The 16157-nt window shown below is 36.5% G+C and overlaps 1 protein-coding gene across 1 annotated transcript in view; it reads right to left on the bottom strand.

Annotated features, from left to right (window-relative positions):
* CLSTN1 (calsyntenin 1) overlaps nt 1–16157 on the bottom strand; it is a 199739-nt gene that overhangs the window by 141342 nt on the left and 42240 nt on the right.

Here is a 16157-nt window from a genome sequence, read left to right as displayed (position 1 = left end):
AAGAGGATTACAGTAAGCTGGAAAAACAAGACTGAGTTTGCACATTCACACAAGACTGTCACAAGGTCTGATAAAGACTAATCAAGTGTTTCAGATGTCTGTATAATAAACATATTAAAAAAGTATCTTGTTCCAAAGAAGTTTTATATTTAAGCACATGGTTAATTGGACACCATTGTGCTTCATGTCACAAATTCTGAATGCACTTCTGACATTAAAGGGGCATTAGCATTAGCTCTGAGGGGGAAAATTTAGATATCAAAGACTTACGTAGTGAAAAAATAATATTAAATGGACTGAATGTAGGGGGGGCGGAGCTAGCCGTCATAGAGAGAAGCTGTGTTCAGATAGAGCTCCAGCACAAAAATTGATTAAAACCCTCTCAAACCTCATATTATTGCCGACAGATAACAGCAAACAGCAGCAAGCTTAAGCAGGACACAGGCTCAAACGATATTGGACCTGATTTGTGTCCCAGAGCCGTGACACAAACATTTGGTGCAACCACTTCCAGAGCCTAATCAGGAAAGACCGCGGCTGCGGCCTACATCGGATCCGGAGGTAGGAGCTACACAATTCATAACAGCATAAGTGGGAAGAGCACACTCCAGACTTTAGCCTACATAAAATAAGCTTTTTTTTTTTCTCTGCTCTCTGGCTTTATATTTAAAGTAGAAATTATTGGGATATACTGAGGAGATTGAGCCTGCAGGATTGGAGAGGCGGGAAAATCGCCATCTTTAAGTTCAAAAAGACTGTTATACTCCTGCAGAGACCCAGCAATTTTTATATTTGTGATATCTGTCTCTCTAGGACAGTAATAGCAATCAAGCTGCAAATTGCACAAGGCTAGCACACAAGCTTACAAGAACAGCACAGCAGACACTTAGTGGGGAAAAGCACGGCAACAGTTAGCAGCACCTAATAATCTTCCAGGCCGTATTATAATGTCTACTGGATGTCGGGATGCACTGCTGCCCAACATGAGGAGCCAAGTGCTTTATATGGGTCTCAAGGATTTACTGGAGGAATATGGGAAGATGTGCGAGAGGCTTGATGCCCTTATAGGCACAATACAAGCGGCTCGTACACGTGGCGACACGTGGCGACAATGCTGCAGAGAAGAGCATAGCAATACGGGAGCCGCAAAGCAACAAGGTACCTGCAGCTCTCCATCTGTGATGTAACAGTATTTGTTTTTCTTTTTTTCCTTACCCTGTGTTCTGTTTTATCTGGAGACGCATGATAAGCCTATAGCTGTTTGCTGTAATATACTGCATTTATAACAAATTCTTTATAGGGAACTATGTGGGTTTGCATGTAGGGTCTGTCTCATCTGCTTGTGTGGTGAAGTATTAATGCATTTTTTACTGATTAAAGTGAGGATTAGTGCTGAGTAGTATCATTTTGAGTGTTAGAGCTTTTCCATGCTTGGATTTGGCAACTTATAACTGTATGATGATCCATTTATACACTGTTCGTAAGTAAATCCAATCAATGATATAGTGTCAATAGATAGATAACAAACCCAGCACCATTGGAGTCTCTAATGTGTTACTTCTAGGAACTTCTGACTTCTCGCTCCGTTCCTCCATCCCTCCCCCCCCCTTTCTTTGTTGAAACATATGCCCTAAATCAATACCTGTGTAAAGACTTTGCACCTGCCTTAAAATGGTTAAAGATACGTCTAAGCGACGGCCTTTAGGCCTGAATATCCACCTAGCGAAGACTTTAAGGACATTGGACTTATTTGACACTCAAATGGTTTCCTGTGAGGATTTTCAGAGCATATCAAATTAGTTACTGTACTTTGTGAATGTATGATGTTTATCACATGATAGTAATACAATCGTTTATATTACCTCAAATATCTAAATGTGAAGTGTTTAGTGCACCACGGCTGTGTGTAATGATCACTAGACAGTCCTGGATGACCTTCCTGTGAGGATTTTCAGATCATAACAAATTAGCTACTGTACTTTGTGAATGTATGATGTTTTTCACATGATAGTATTATAATTAGGGTTGCACCGATACCATTTTTTTATGACTGAGTACAAGTACCGATACTTGTTTTCAAATACTCGCCGATACCAATTACCGATACTTTTTTTTTTATGTCATGTGACAGTTTACCAAGCACAATACAGACTAATTATTTAAGATTCCTTCTTTATAATTATAAAGGGCTGTAATTCAAAAGACATTATAAAATAATAAAAAAGTTCACTGAACATGTTTATAAATAAAAAATATTACAATAAAATATTACATTTAAAGGGGTGATGCAACTGGGTTGTAGGGCTGTTATATAACATCAATCTGACATTTGTATGGAGGTTTGACTCTAAGTTGAACAGTCTTTCACTTTCCACCATACTGCATGGGGCAGAAAGATATTTTTGAGCCATTTTAGCCAGAGCTGGAAATCTGTTTATTAACTGCCTAGTACTTCAGGGGTTTGTCTGAATGAGGTACAGTAATCTCTCCTACAATAATACAAATAACAGCAATTTGTATTGTCAGAACAGTAGTAAACAATTTTTAGTTTAGTCTCCTCTCCAGTTTAAAACGAAATGGGAAAATTCAGTTTGAAAAAACGCCACAAGATAGCATATGAGTAGGAAGTGGAGGTATCGGTTTAAGTATCGGTGCATTTGCACGAGTACAAGTACTCATGCAAATACTTGGTATCGGTACCGATACCGATACTAGTATCGGTATATCCCTAATTATAATCATTTCTATTGTCTTAAATAGGTAATTGTGCAATGTTTAATGCACCACAATTGTGTGTAATAATTACTAGACAGTTCTGGATAACCTACATGAGCATAATATTTAGCCCTAGAATTGTCTCTGTGTGGGGAATCACAGCATTTAATGATAGACCTAACTATGGGTTTGCCTCTGGATAGCATTGTCTAAATCCCACTTTAGCGGTGGGGGAGGTCCTGGTCTTTTGTATATAACTTTAATTTTTTGTTATTATATGATCTGTATACCTAAGTCCCCCCATAAACTGAATATCTATAAGGGCTTAATGTGATTCCGTGTAGTGACCTTAGATACCTACCAAAAGTTACCTAATTACCAGTTATGCCCGACTTGTATAATTGCTTCTGTGTATTCTATGTGATAGATATCTATAGGCCCAAAAGTGGTCTATATCCTGCTAAACCCCTCAGTTAGTGTGATGTGTATTCGAGGGTCCAAAAGCGGCCTGAGCAATTATGGAGGGACAAAAATAGAGGGTGGCGGAGAGGTTGCTCCCCAGTTTGCCTACTATACTGTGAGATATTCATGTTAGTCGTTATATGTGTATATGTTTCATTGAGTAACCTGTATGTTGTATACTTTATTACCCTCAATAAAAATATAAATTAAAAAAAAAAAAAAAAAAAAAAAAAAAATGGACTGAATGTAACATCAGGTTATAATTTAAAGGGGCAGTCAACACCAGATTTTTGTTGTTTTTAAAAAGATAGATAATCCCTTAATTACCAATTCCCCAGTTTTGCATAACCAACAGTTATAATACACGTTTTACCTCTGTAATTACCTTGTATCTAAGACTCAGCAGACTGCATCCTTATTTCAGTTCTTTTGACAGACTTCCATTTTTGCCAATCAGAGCTGTCTCCATGATAAATTCACGTGCATGAGCTCAATGTTATCTATATGAAACATGTGAACTAATGCCCTCTAGTGGTGAAAAACTATCAAAATGCATTTAGATTAGAGGCGGCCTTCAAGGTCTAAGAAATTAGCATATGAACCTCCTAGGTTTAGCTTTCAACTAATAATACCAAAAGAACAAAGCAAAATTGGTGATAAAAATAAATTGGAAAGTTGTTTAAAATTACATGCCCTATTTGAAACATGAAAGTTTTTTTGGACTTGACAGTCCCTTTAAATACATTTTTGTTGAAATCAAATAAATGTTAACAAGACTAAACAAATAAAAAGAGTCAATTAAAACATAAATGCATTTCTAGGGCTTTAACTAAATTCCTACTTCACCAACAGTAATGAAGGAACTAATGTTATAAAGGAGAGATATGAAGGGCAAATCCCTCCTGGACTATAGCTGTGCCACTCTCATTACAGGTTCTGTTATGCAGTGAGAAAAGCAATAATATGCGCTCATTCAAATTCCAGGCACGTGTTCTCTTCAGCTCCCAGCAAGTTCACAAACTCCTTTGGTACTGAAACCTTCTTTTATTCCTGCTAATCTTAAAACCGCATCACCTGTGAGAAGTCAGCCTTGTACGGAACCCAGCAGTGCTAATGTGAATCTTCCTTACCCCAAAGCCTGGACTAGAGAGTATTCCACCCCATTATGCTTTCTTACAACGTACACAACACAAAAAGCCCTTTATCATACTGAAATGGTACCAGAAAGAACAACGTTATACAGGAGTTTGTTCCATAATCGGCCCATCTTTCAATTTATAGTAAAAACTACAACAACAAAAAAACGTGTTTGTCCATGGTTTCACCATTTCATCAGCCAAAAGGGATACAGACAACACATGTAAATGGTCTGTTAAAGGAATCTGACACTGCTGTAAGGGTTAATTAGCTTAGACACAAAATAACATGCCAACGATATCTTGTCAATTTCCTGTACGTATTTTTCAAAAGATCAACATAGCAATTTTTTTTAAACATTCAAAATAATGATAAAAAAAAAAATGAAATTTCCCTGTAAAATATTAAAATACACGTCTTGCCTCTATTTAAAGAGAAGAACATTAAAGTAAAAATACGTCTTTAACATTAAATAATCAGCTATAGTCCTGGTCATGAGTAAAGAGGTCGGTACTGCTATACCATACAGTGCCTCAGCCCACAGCTGCTGTCACCATCACTGGGAAAGTGCTACAAAAGCCGTCCCTTTCAGGCATGTCCAAGACCCCTTGGTTTGAGTTTTGTTAACAGCTATTCAGTGGAATTTTAGATGACATTCCAGCAGTCAGCAGACAGTACGTCAGCCTAATTCCCAGGCTAACAAAACACATCACCATAGGGGCCTAACATGGAGAGAATGAGGCAAGAACGGTTCTCCAACCATAAGGATGGTTTGCAGTAGAAACTAAACTCATCATCATTCAATAGTCACCATAATTGTGACCAGCTGTGCTCAGCTAAAGCAGAGTGACCTTTATGGTTTTACATCTAGAAGAGGAGAGCTTGTTTATGTTTATACAGAAGGTACAAGGGTGGGCACATACAGCCCCTGTAACCCTGAGCAAAACAAGGCATTTAATAGTTTCTTAGCTCAGGTATACACAGCTAAAGACTATTACACATGGAGTGCTCAGTTTTTCATCAAGTAGATTGGCAGATTGCTGTGACATGCAACACTGTATTATGGGATATATAACTGCACCTGGCTTGTGGAGAAAAACACATACAAAGTGCGTCTCCTTCATATTCTTTAACATCTGAATTGCATTATGTACTTGTCAGGTCTTAACTGAGAGGCAGGATTCACTGTGTAGACAAACCCCACCTTGACTGTAAGAATTAGATTGACTGGTTCAATTACTAAATAAATCTCACTTGTTTAAAGGGACAGTTTACAACAAAATTGTTATTGTTTAAAAAGATAAACACCTTTACTACCCATTCCCCAGCTTTGCACAACCAACGTTGTTATATTAATATACTTTATTACATTCAAACCTCTAAACTTCTGCTTGTTTCTAAGAAACTACAGCCTCTTATTACATGCTTTTTTTATTAGCTTTCACAACAAGAGACTGCTAGGTTATGTGGGCCATATAGATAACATTGTGCTCACTCCCGTGGAGTCATTTAGGAGTCTGCACTGATTGGCTAAACTGCATGTCTGTCAAAAGCTCTGAGATAAGGGGGCAGTCTGCAGAGGCTTAGATACAAGGTAATCAGAGGTAAAAAAAAGTATATTAATATAACCATGTTGTCTGTGCAAAACTGGGAAATGGGTAATAAAGGGATTTTCTATCTTTTTTTTTTTTATCAAAGTTTTTTATTAAAGGGACAGTCAACACCAGAATTTTTGTTGTTTTAAAAGATAGATAATCCCTTTATTACCCATTCCCCAGTTTTGCATAACCAACACAGTTATAATAATATACTTTTTACCTCTGTGATTAACTTGTATCTAAGCATCTTCTGACAGACCCCTGATCACATGACTTTTTATTTATTATCTATTGACTTTTATTTTAGCCAATTAGTGCAATGTCTGCCGCAATCCACGGGCGTGCTCACAATGTTATCTATAGGGTTTACCTGAACTAGCTCTCCCCCCTGCTGTGTAAAGCAAATACAAAAGCATGTGATTAGAGGCGGCCTTCAAGGGCTTAAAGGGCCATTATACACTCATTTTTTCTTTGCATAAATGTTTTGTAGATGATCTATTTATAAAGCCCATAAAGGTTGTTTTTTTTAAATAAATGTATAGTTTTGCTTATTTTTAAATAACATTGCTCTGATTTTCAGCCTCCTAACCAAGCCCCAAAGTTTTATGTGAATACTGTCAGCTACCTTCTCCAGCTTGCTCCTGCTTGTGTAAAGGATCTTTTCATATGCAAAAGAAGGGGGAGGGGGGGAGTGTCTTATTTCCCACTTGCAGTGGGCTTTCCAGCTACCTTTTCAACAGAGCTAAACTGACAGCTTCTAAGTACGTTTTTAAACAGTTTTATACTGGATTTTTATATCAGTATCTGTGCATCTTATTCTTTATAATAGTGTCTATTACATGCCGTTATATGAAAATGAGTGTATACTGTCCCTTTAAGAATTATTACATGAGCCTTCCTAGGTCTAGCTTTAAACTAAGAATACCAAAAGAACAAAGCAAAATTGGTGATAAAAGTAAATTGGAAAGTTGTTTAAAATGACATGCCCTATTTGAAACATGAAAGTTTTTTTTGGACTTGACTGTCCCTTTAAGGTATTTAGCGATACATTATTAACAACAGGACAACATGGATATCATCTCCATTATATGATGACAGCCTTTCATAGACAATAAGAAATAAAAAAATACAAGAGAAATCTCAGAATTAACTAATCTAATTACACAGATAAGACTCCTGATGCTCGTCATCCACCAAAAAGCGTACCTTAAGTAAAGAACTGAATGTAATATAAGTGGCGTAGTGTGAAAACTATTCTGATGGCATATGTGATATAAAAAAGTACTGTTATGGTATACACTTATTTATTACAAAGGTAGCCTTGATACCTTAGATTTTTATTTTTTGTAGAGAGTTACCGTAGTACCTCTTTATCATGATATATTGCCTAGTAGGATGAAACTTTCATTTGAACTACATAATGTAATAGCATATTATCTTAGCCGAGAGATACATTATTTTTTTTTAACCGTAAGATAACTTGAAAACAAATTATAAGATAAGTTTCCTCACTTAATATAAAAGGTAACTCTGGTACCTACTGAATCATAAAGATTTAAAGAGGAAAATTAGCATTTGATGAAAACACTTATAACCAGGAACATCTTAGAGTTATTACACAAGGAACTCCAAATATACAACAACCTCACATTAAATAGTATAATGGCACGGTAAATCACCCCATTTGGGAATAAGAAAGTTATTTGGGCAGCGCAAGGTAAATATTATCGGGCAAAAGACATGATAAAGGCAGCTTCTGATAAGGCTTAGTACATCTCAACTACATGCTGTATAAAACTTAAGTATTCGAGAAATTCACAACTAGAAACCAACAAGTGCCGCCTAAATCAGTGAGCTCTTCTATAATAACAAACACCCTGCTAACCCGGGAGAAACTGTATATATAGTTGACTATTTAAGGAACATCTCTATAGGAATGTTTATAAGAGAGCTATCATATATAAACTAAAAACGTGTTCAACTCCCTATAGCAAAAGTGCCATATATAGTAGGTAGATCTGGGATATTAGGAGGGCATAATAAAATGCCCCAGTTAAATACCAAGACATAATTGAGATAGCATAAGGCAGGTTATTTACAGTGAAAAACAAAGAGCGTAAGTTAGTCAACCCAAAATCATATCATAAACTAGAAAGCAGTGTGATTATAGCAATGACCCTATATTTCTTACCAATCAGTCTGGCACCTACTTTACTACTGACTAGTTATACCTCTTTAAAAGTAAATAGTATTTAGCCAACAAGAATGTAAAGAGGGCTTCTATTGAAGCTTAGTGTGTTCCAAATACTTGCAGTATAGCTCTTAAATCAAGGAGGCGCAATATATACTACTAGGGGCCAAGAAAAGCAGACTGACTCGGTGATCCCAGTTATATATACAAATACCCACTCAGCAGACTAGGGAAAAACTCTATGCATCTTAAACGGCAAACCTAGTCACATATATGAAGTTGTTCTTTGCTCTCAAGATGGGGATAATAAAAATAAGGTTGTGCATAAAATAAAAAGTGACATATTCATATGTGTACCAGTAAGGACCTATACATCGAATTGCAAAATTCTCATTAAAGTGTCCAATAGTTACAATTATCAAAAAGCCTGATGCAAGAGTGGGAAAACGTGGCTTCTACTGCAGGATGTCCAGCATCATCCAACTCCAACTTTTGTACAGCTATTGGGGGGTAAGATGTATCCGACCTGTAGTGCAGACCAGTCCGTTGAATAGTCTCTAATAGAAAACATGGCGGATTCTGTCCGCGACAGCTCACTCGCCTGTAACCATGCGCTGTAGTCGCTCCACTGTTGGCTGCGAGCCAGAGACCCATCTACACCTGAGTGCCTGGTAATATCAAGATATCTCTCCTCCTGCTTGGCTGCCAAACCCTCGACACCCCAGCGGGGGCCGGCCGCATCCACCCCCCGGGGGACCCGAGGACAATTAAGAACGGTCTGCGTCATGGATCCCAGGTATGTCATTTTTTAAACTGCCCCTTGTTCCATATTACTTTGGATGAGAGCCTTTGATTAGAGCTGCGCGACTCAGCATGCGGAGTCTGTCCAGACCTCAGATCTGTATATTTATTATGCAATGTGGCGTCTGCTTTCTCTTGGACATCCCCTTGCACTTCCGGCAATGAGCCTATCTGACTTATTGTCCTGCAAATTAAATTTGCAGTAGATCAATTGTCCCAAAGCCTCTATTTTAGCCTGCAATATATCATGGAGCTCCTCCATTATATCTTCTTTATATGATGTTCTTGCTCATGCTGAAAATAATAGCAGATTAATACTGCTCTACTCGGATGATTTAAGTATCCGAGGGGGGTAAAGTATATGTGTAATGGTATCGCGGCCTACTTTATATATTCCGTTAGATTGAAACTAGCGGGAAGAATCCAAAAAACATAAAGGTATCATTCAGCTCTGTATCTTCTCAGTTGTAAGCTGAATAAGTTTCAAGACCAGATGTCAAATTTGAGAGGAGATATGTAAAGTATTGTTGAATGTATTTGAAGATCTTCATAAAAGTGCTGCTGCTCATGGCCGCGATCAAGACACGCCTTTCTATCTTTTTAAACAATACATTTTTTTTATAAAATTATAACAAGGGCAGGGGCCTTGACAAGACAAAAGGCAAGCTGAGTTACTCTAGTCAGAACCAGTCTAAGACCAGAAGGAGTAACATCACTGACTGCAGGTTCTCCACATATCTCAAGGAACTTGGTAATAAGCATAGTAGATGTTGTGTTATGTCTCATTTTATTTGAAAGAATTGTAACTTTGCATATATGTTATTTTGAATGTCTTTCTAATTTGGCACTGCGTAACCTGCATTGGTATTTTTGTTATTAAACACATAGAAAATCTAATTCTGTCTTTGGGATCTAATATCTGAATTCACACTCTGAAGAGACAAGGTTAAAAGGCACGTTACCTAATTGTGGCTTCCAAGACACCACTTTATTCAGAGTTCTTGGTGGTGGCAGTGATTTGTGAAACTGGGGTGGTGTGGACAGGATTTGGGGGCTAATTTGTTGTCCTTTTAAGGTCCTTTGTAGAGTTAAAGGTTTTAGGGAATCAGTGGCTTATTGCTATTAACCCCTTCATGTCCACATCCCTCCCCATTTGTGACGGTTGAGTGAAAAAGGCTTAATCGTCACAGGAGCTCTTTTTTGAAGCCAAATGACTACCAGATAGTTCTGAAATGTCACTCCTGATAAATGTTGCTAGAATATGAAGGTGTAGAATTTAAACATAAGCAATGAGCCAAACATCCACAAGCAACACCATATTCTAAAAAATATTTAAATGAACATACAGCTCACAGTGGAATTCCCAAAAACATGTCCTATTATACAGTTGTATTATTTAGTTTGCCCATGTTTCCCCTAATTTACCAAGGAAAATTGAGGGGGTTTGCAGTCCCCAGAGAGAGCATCCTGCTGACACAAAACCCCTGACCTTGCAACATGCTTTACATAATTGTCTCTAATTATCCACAATAAATTAAACAAAATAAACATACTCAAGAGACATTTCAAGGGTGTGTCCCTGGATTGCAAAATCATGCAAAGTAATACACTTGTTTGCAGACCTCTTACAATTACCAATGATAGATAATAGGTATCAATGCCTTATGTATCTATGAGCAATAAAAACAATCTCCCTTCACCGTGAATATACTGAATAGTGACACCAGACATACTGGCCTAATGTACAGAGTGGTTGCTCAGAGCCAACTGATTCAGTTACCTATCTGAGAACAGACTGACCGTGTAACAGAAATCAGTTACGCTGCAGATGTGGCCGAGCAGCTAAGGCTGAAATGTGTCCAATGCGGCGAGAGACAGATAAGCTGCTTAACGTGTCAGTGCAATCGGATCTTACATAAAAACATTTCATCCGTACTTAATGGGCTTCTCACTATTTACAATCCACAAAACACCTACTGGCAAACCCCAGACAAAGCTACTGCTATCTATTTTCCTGGGGGAGGGAAAGAACAAGGACAAATTGTTAACTGCTATGCAAACACCACCAATAACGCAGCTCCACAGCAGCAGCTCAACCTCTGCCAACACCAGAAACCATTGGTACGAGGTCCTAAACTTGTATTGAAGATAGTAACCGGTTTCAAACCAGACTAAATGTAATCATTTCATGGCAGTATTAGCTAAGGTAATACATATCCATTTCTAGAAAAATATTATCTATTTCCTATGGCAACTGTACAATTGTAGCAGTTGGTATAATTTTTATCTTCAGTCCCTGAAGATTCTACACACTGCAGTGCTCGGAGTTTACAGAAACACTAAATACCAGGGGTTTAAACAGCAGCCTCGGTATAGTGTGCAGAAATCACAGAAGTGCACTACACAAGTGCCTAATAGCTTGGAGACACTGTGGGGTTAAATCAGGGAGAATGGGCCAGAAAAATCCCAGAGTTGGCTAGTCCCAAAATTTGGATTACTCCAGATAAGAGATATACAAATATTTATTTATAAAATATTTTACCAGGAAGGATACATTGAGATTTCTCTCGTTTTCAAGTATGTCCTGGGACCACAAAACATTGCATTGATACAATAGGGTACAATAAAATACAAAAACAATAATAATACACAATATATCCCTTCACTATCAACTAAAAATAAGTGAGGCTCCTACGTATTTTGTCTGGCTCCTAAATTTATTAAACATGTGAACCTATTTGGCTACATCCTAATTTTACATCATAAAAACAAAAAAAGAAGGGATTTAAGATTAGGAATTAACCTTCTAATACCTTTAAGAGAGGGCCTCTGTCTTTATAGTGTAGCAAAAGATGAGCAAGCTAAATGTATATATACACAGAGGCATACATGTCAAGTATCTGACTAGATTAAGGTTATTTTATAGTTAGAAACACATTGTAAAGGGAATTCACACAAAATAAATAAGGCAAACTCCCCTGGCAGTTTTAATTTAAAAAATTACATAATTAAATAGAAGGGAGTTTAGACATTAATTATATTTTAATTTAGGGAATTTTATATTAAAAAAAAAAAAAACACTGCAAAGTCACGCACCCTGCACACTCCTAAACCATTCCTAAGTGACATACAGCGACTGTTGGATATACTGCTCCCGAATTGTTCATAGAGTTCTTCTCAGTATGGGGCAATCATTGCACCCAGATAACACTGCAGGGGTTCTTTATTTAATGAAAAATGAATGTTCATTTAAAACAAAACCAAACAGTAACAAAAACACATTCATTTTAGTTTAAAATGTCCCTTTAAGATCAGATATACCCAGCAATATATCTATTTCACAATGAAGAATACAAAACATATTGAGATTTATTTTTTTAAATTTAATTCTGAGACTGTTTTTGAAAAATCACATGGGAGGGATTTTCAAGTGATTTTATACAGGGTGGCTTTTATGAGAATGGTTTCTAAGAAATTTAAAAATGTAAACTTTTTTTCCATTTTGGCTGTGGTGTGGTTGCTATTTCTTTGTTTATGTTATTTTAGGACTATAAACCACAGTGACTACAGTATGATCTGAGAGTCTGGCATCCAGGCTCCAACATATTCTTTACAATCTAAAACTCCAACCACTCCTGGGATCCTTCACATTAGATTTAAAGGGGCAGTTTCCTCAAAAAATGTATCCCTTTTAATTTGTTCCTAATGATCCACTTTACCTGCTGGAGTGTAGTAAATAGTTTACAAGTATTTCCATTACCTTTATATTGGCATTTGAAATAGTTTATTTAACCTATGGTATCCACCCCCCCCCCCATCCTGAAAGTTTTTTTGGCCTTGAGGCCAAACTGTGTTAACACAGACAGTGGAATAAATTACACTGCCAGTGGTTTATAGAAGAGATAAGGTAATAAAATGTTAATTTTCCATTGTTCTCTCCAAGTAGTGATGATTGTTTTATGGACAAATATAAGATAAAGAAGCATGTACACGTATATGTACACAATGTGATAAATTAACAAGATCTGATTATACCTAAAGAAGCATGTATATGTACACAATGTGATAAACAAGATCTGATTATACCTAAAGAAGCATGTATATGTACACAATGTGATAAATTAACAAGATCTGATTATAACTACAAGCTCAACCCATTTTATTAGGTGTTGGCTTTAAAACACAAAATCAGCTAATTCATATACACAAACAAGCCTTAAAAGCAAATCTTATACATTTTCTACTCTGCAGCTGGTAAATAAAGTAATTGGAAACACATTAAGGGAAAAACAATTTTATAGTATACTGTGCCTTTAATGGTCACCTGGCATTAAGTGAACAAAATACAGAAAACTACAATATGTTGCACACCGAATCACATATCACTGGTTCACCATACTGCTGATATAATAATGAGATCACTAACCTTATTTATGTTAAATTATGCAATTTGTGCTTTTTATAGCTGAAAATTATATGTTAGAAAATATTACACTGACCCTACCCGGGTACTTCATAATGCCACCCGGTGGGCACAATTTTAAGCGGAGAGCCCTGTGTGGAGTTTGACTACTGAAGTTTTTTGTACTGAACAACAGAACATGCTTAAATAAAAAGGACACTAAACAAAATTTAGTTCCATATAAAATGTTTGTTTAGCTGTAGTGCACTTAATGAAATGCAGAACTTTGACAGTTCTACATGCTGCACAGTGATTGGCTGATATGTACAAGAGCTTGATTAAATATGTCCCTAACTGTAAACAGTATAATATAATTAAAAAATAAAATTTCAACAGGCTTTTCAAGGGCGTTCCGACATCTGCAAAACAATGTTTATTTTACCAAGTGGTTTGTAAAGATCTTCTGTAATTCAGTGAGTCATTTGTGATGCAGAAATAAATTATATTAATGTTCCTTTAAGTACAGTAAATAAACTATCCATTGCAAAATGTTTTATATTGCCTGTTTTTCACTGTCATCTCTGTGCTTTTGCACTTAGAGAGGATGGAGTGCATAATGAAGTATGCAGCAGTTTGCATGACATGCAATGATTTGTTTCCATCAAATCTCTGATTTGCTACAGGAAAAGGCCAGTAGGTAAATGCTGAAGATTTGGTTTCATAAATTGAGTCCTCAGAAGCCACTAACAGGATGTGTTAATTACAGAAAAAGTGACATAATCAGCTGTTCTGCAGTACTAACCTGTTCCCTTCCTAATCCTAAAGCTCTGTCCTGTTAGTGGGTCCTTATAATTGGGTTTGAGAAAACCCAGCTCAAGAGGGTTATTAACTGGTATATCCCTGTACTGCTCTAGATTTGCAAAACCCTTCAGTTTCTGTAAACTCAGTTCATAATTAGTGCTCTGCAAACCATTTCTCTTTAATTTCGGAATCATTTGACCTGAACAGATTGACGCACATTTCAAGCTGCCGCTAACATGCTTCCCTTTTGCTTTGATTTCTGTAAGTCTTAGAATACTGTTTTTTAATGCAAATGTATCTTTATAATGCTATTCTCTTTTTCTCTGTATTTTGCCTGTTTCTCCCTCCAAAATCCTTTCACCAGTATCTGAGACAACCATCAAACATTAGCACAAGATAAAACCAGACAGCACATCATGCACAGGTTAAATAACAGGCTCTGGCAATACCAAGGATTTGTGTCCTATGCAGATAAAACAAAAATGTTAACTGCTATCCCTTAGCTGAAATTTGCTGACAAGGAGTAAGAGCATAAAATACAATGAAGTGATCAAAAGCAAATAGGTGTTGGTTTGCCACAAAAAGCATATAAACATATGTGTGCACGTGTGTATATAAACACATATATAACAAAAAGCATATAAACATATGTGTGCACGTGTGTATATAAACACATATATTACAAAAGGCACAATAAAGTTTGTATTTTAAAAATCTTACAAAAAGAATAAATTGAACCATTCACAAAAAAAATACACAGGAAAAAAAAAATTATACTATTAAGGTGCATCAAATTCATTCATCAAAAACTGTATTTTATCAAAAACATAAAATTTGTATGCAAATTATACAGGAATAAACAATATGCACAGCCTAAACCGTAATTTGAGTACATTGGATGTGCATAATCACTTAGAAATTTGTACTTTTAAGTACAAAATACAAAGCATAATAATTTTTCCTTAAAATGGGCGTATATGAAACGGTCTCCCTAATTTTTAATCCCAGCGTAATTCTGTAAAGATCTCACAGTTTTTTCGCACAAATGAAAAGGTGGCAAGCTTTTTTCAAAACACTAAAAATAGAAAAACACAGGCATAAGAACATATAGGCGATTGTAAGATGCTATACGCAGAAAGCAGCGTAATGCGATTTATATTGGCTGAAGGATTTCATTTTTAAAAGTGTGCCCCCTGCTTACTTCTCTCCATGGAGCGAAGTGTCATTTTTTCACCGCTCCACTACTTTCAATAGGAGACATCTCGCCATTCGCTGGGACTGCCCCTTTGTTTACAATAATTAGACAAGGGCAGCCCTTGCGAGGGTTGGCGAGAAAAATCCGTCTGATCTGAGTACATGTACAAGGTAAAGTGTAATATGTCTAATGCCACATCTAACGGTGCATTGCAGCATATGTACATATGCCTCTGAAATGACAACTTTTACTAGAAGGAAGTATATTACTAAATGGCTTTTCAAAATTATAATGCAATAATGAAAATGAAAATGTGGACTAATTACATCCTTTTAACACTTTTCAGTGCTATTCAGCATGAAATACAAGTGAATGCCTTGCAGTTTAATCTAATGCATGTTTATGAGTAAAGAGCAAAATGTTAATAACATTTCATACTTTAATACAACAATCTCTTTGATTTATATAATCTATTGTAATCAAATCTAATTTATGACTCTAGAATTCAGTTAAACATTTTATACATAATTTACTGAAGAAAATGACGACCAGCTATATCTGGTCACCTGTGGGAGATTTTGGAGGAAGGGAGAATCAAGAATAAACTTATCTGCTCCTAAACGGGTTAACAAATTTGAAGTTAAAAGTCCAAACATTACAATATGAGCAATTTGCTAACAAATGAAGTGGAACAATTGAGAAGCACTTCTCTGCTCACCCGCGTGGTACTGTGTAGCAGGGAGGGCTCTCTAAAGCCAGGGGCTAGGAACCTGCTCAAGCAGAAAACATTCAATTCAAGATGCAAACACGAGATGTTTCTTCAAATACGAGCAGCTCTCTGCAGTGAGTAAATGA

The sequence above is a fragment of the Bombina bombina genome, chromosome 8 (assembly GCF_027579735.1).
Source record: "Bombina bombina isolate aBomBom1 chromosome 8, aBomBom1.pri, whole genome shotgun sequence".
NCBI classification, from domain to species: Eukaryota; Metazoa; Chordata; class Amphibia; order Anura; family Bombinatoridae; genus Bombina; species Bombina bombina.
This window is presented reverse-complemented; position numbering and strand designations above follow the sequence as displayed.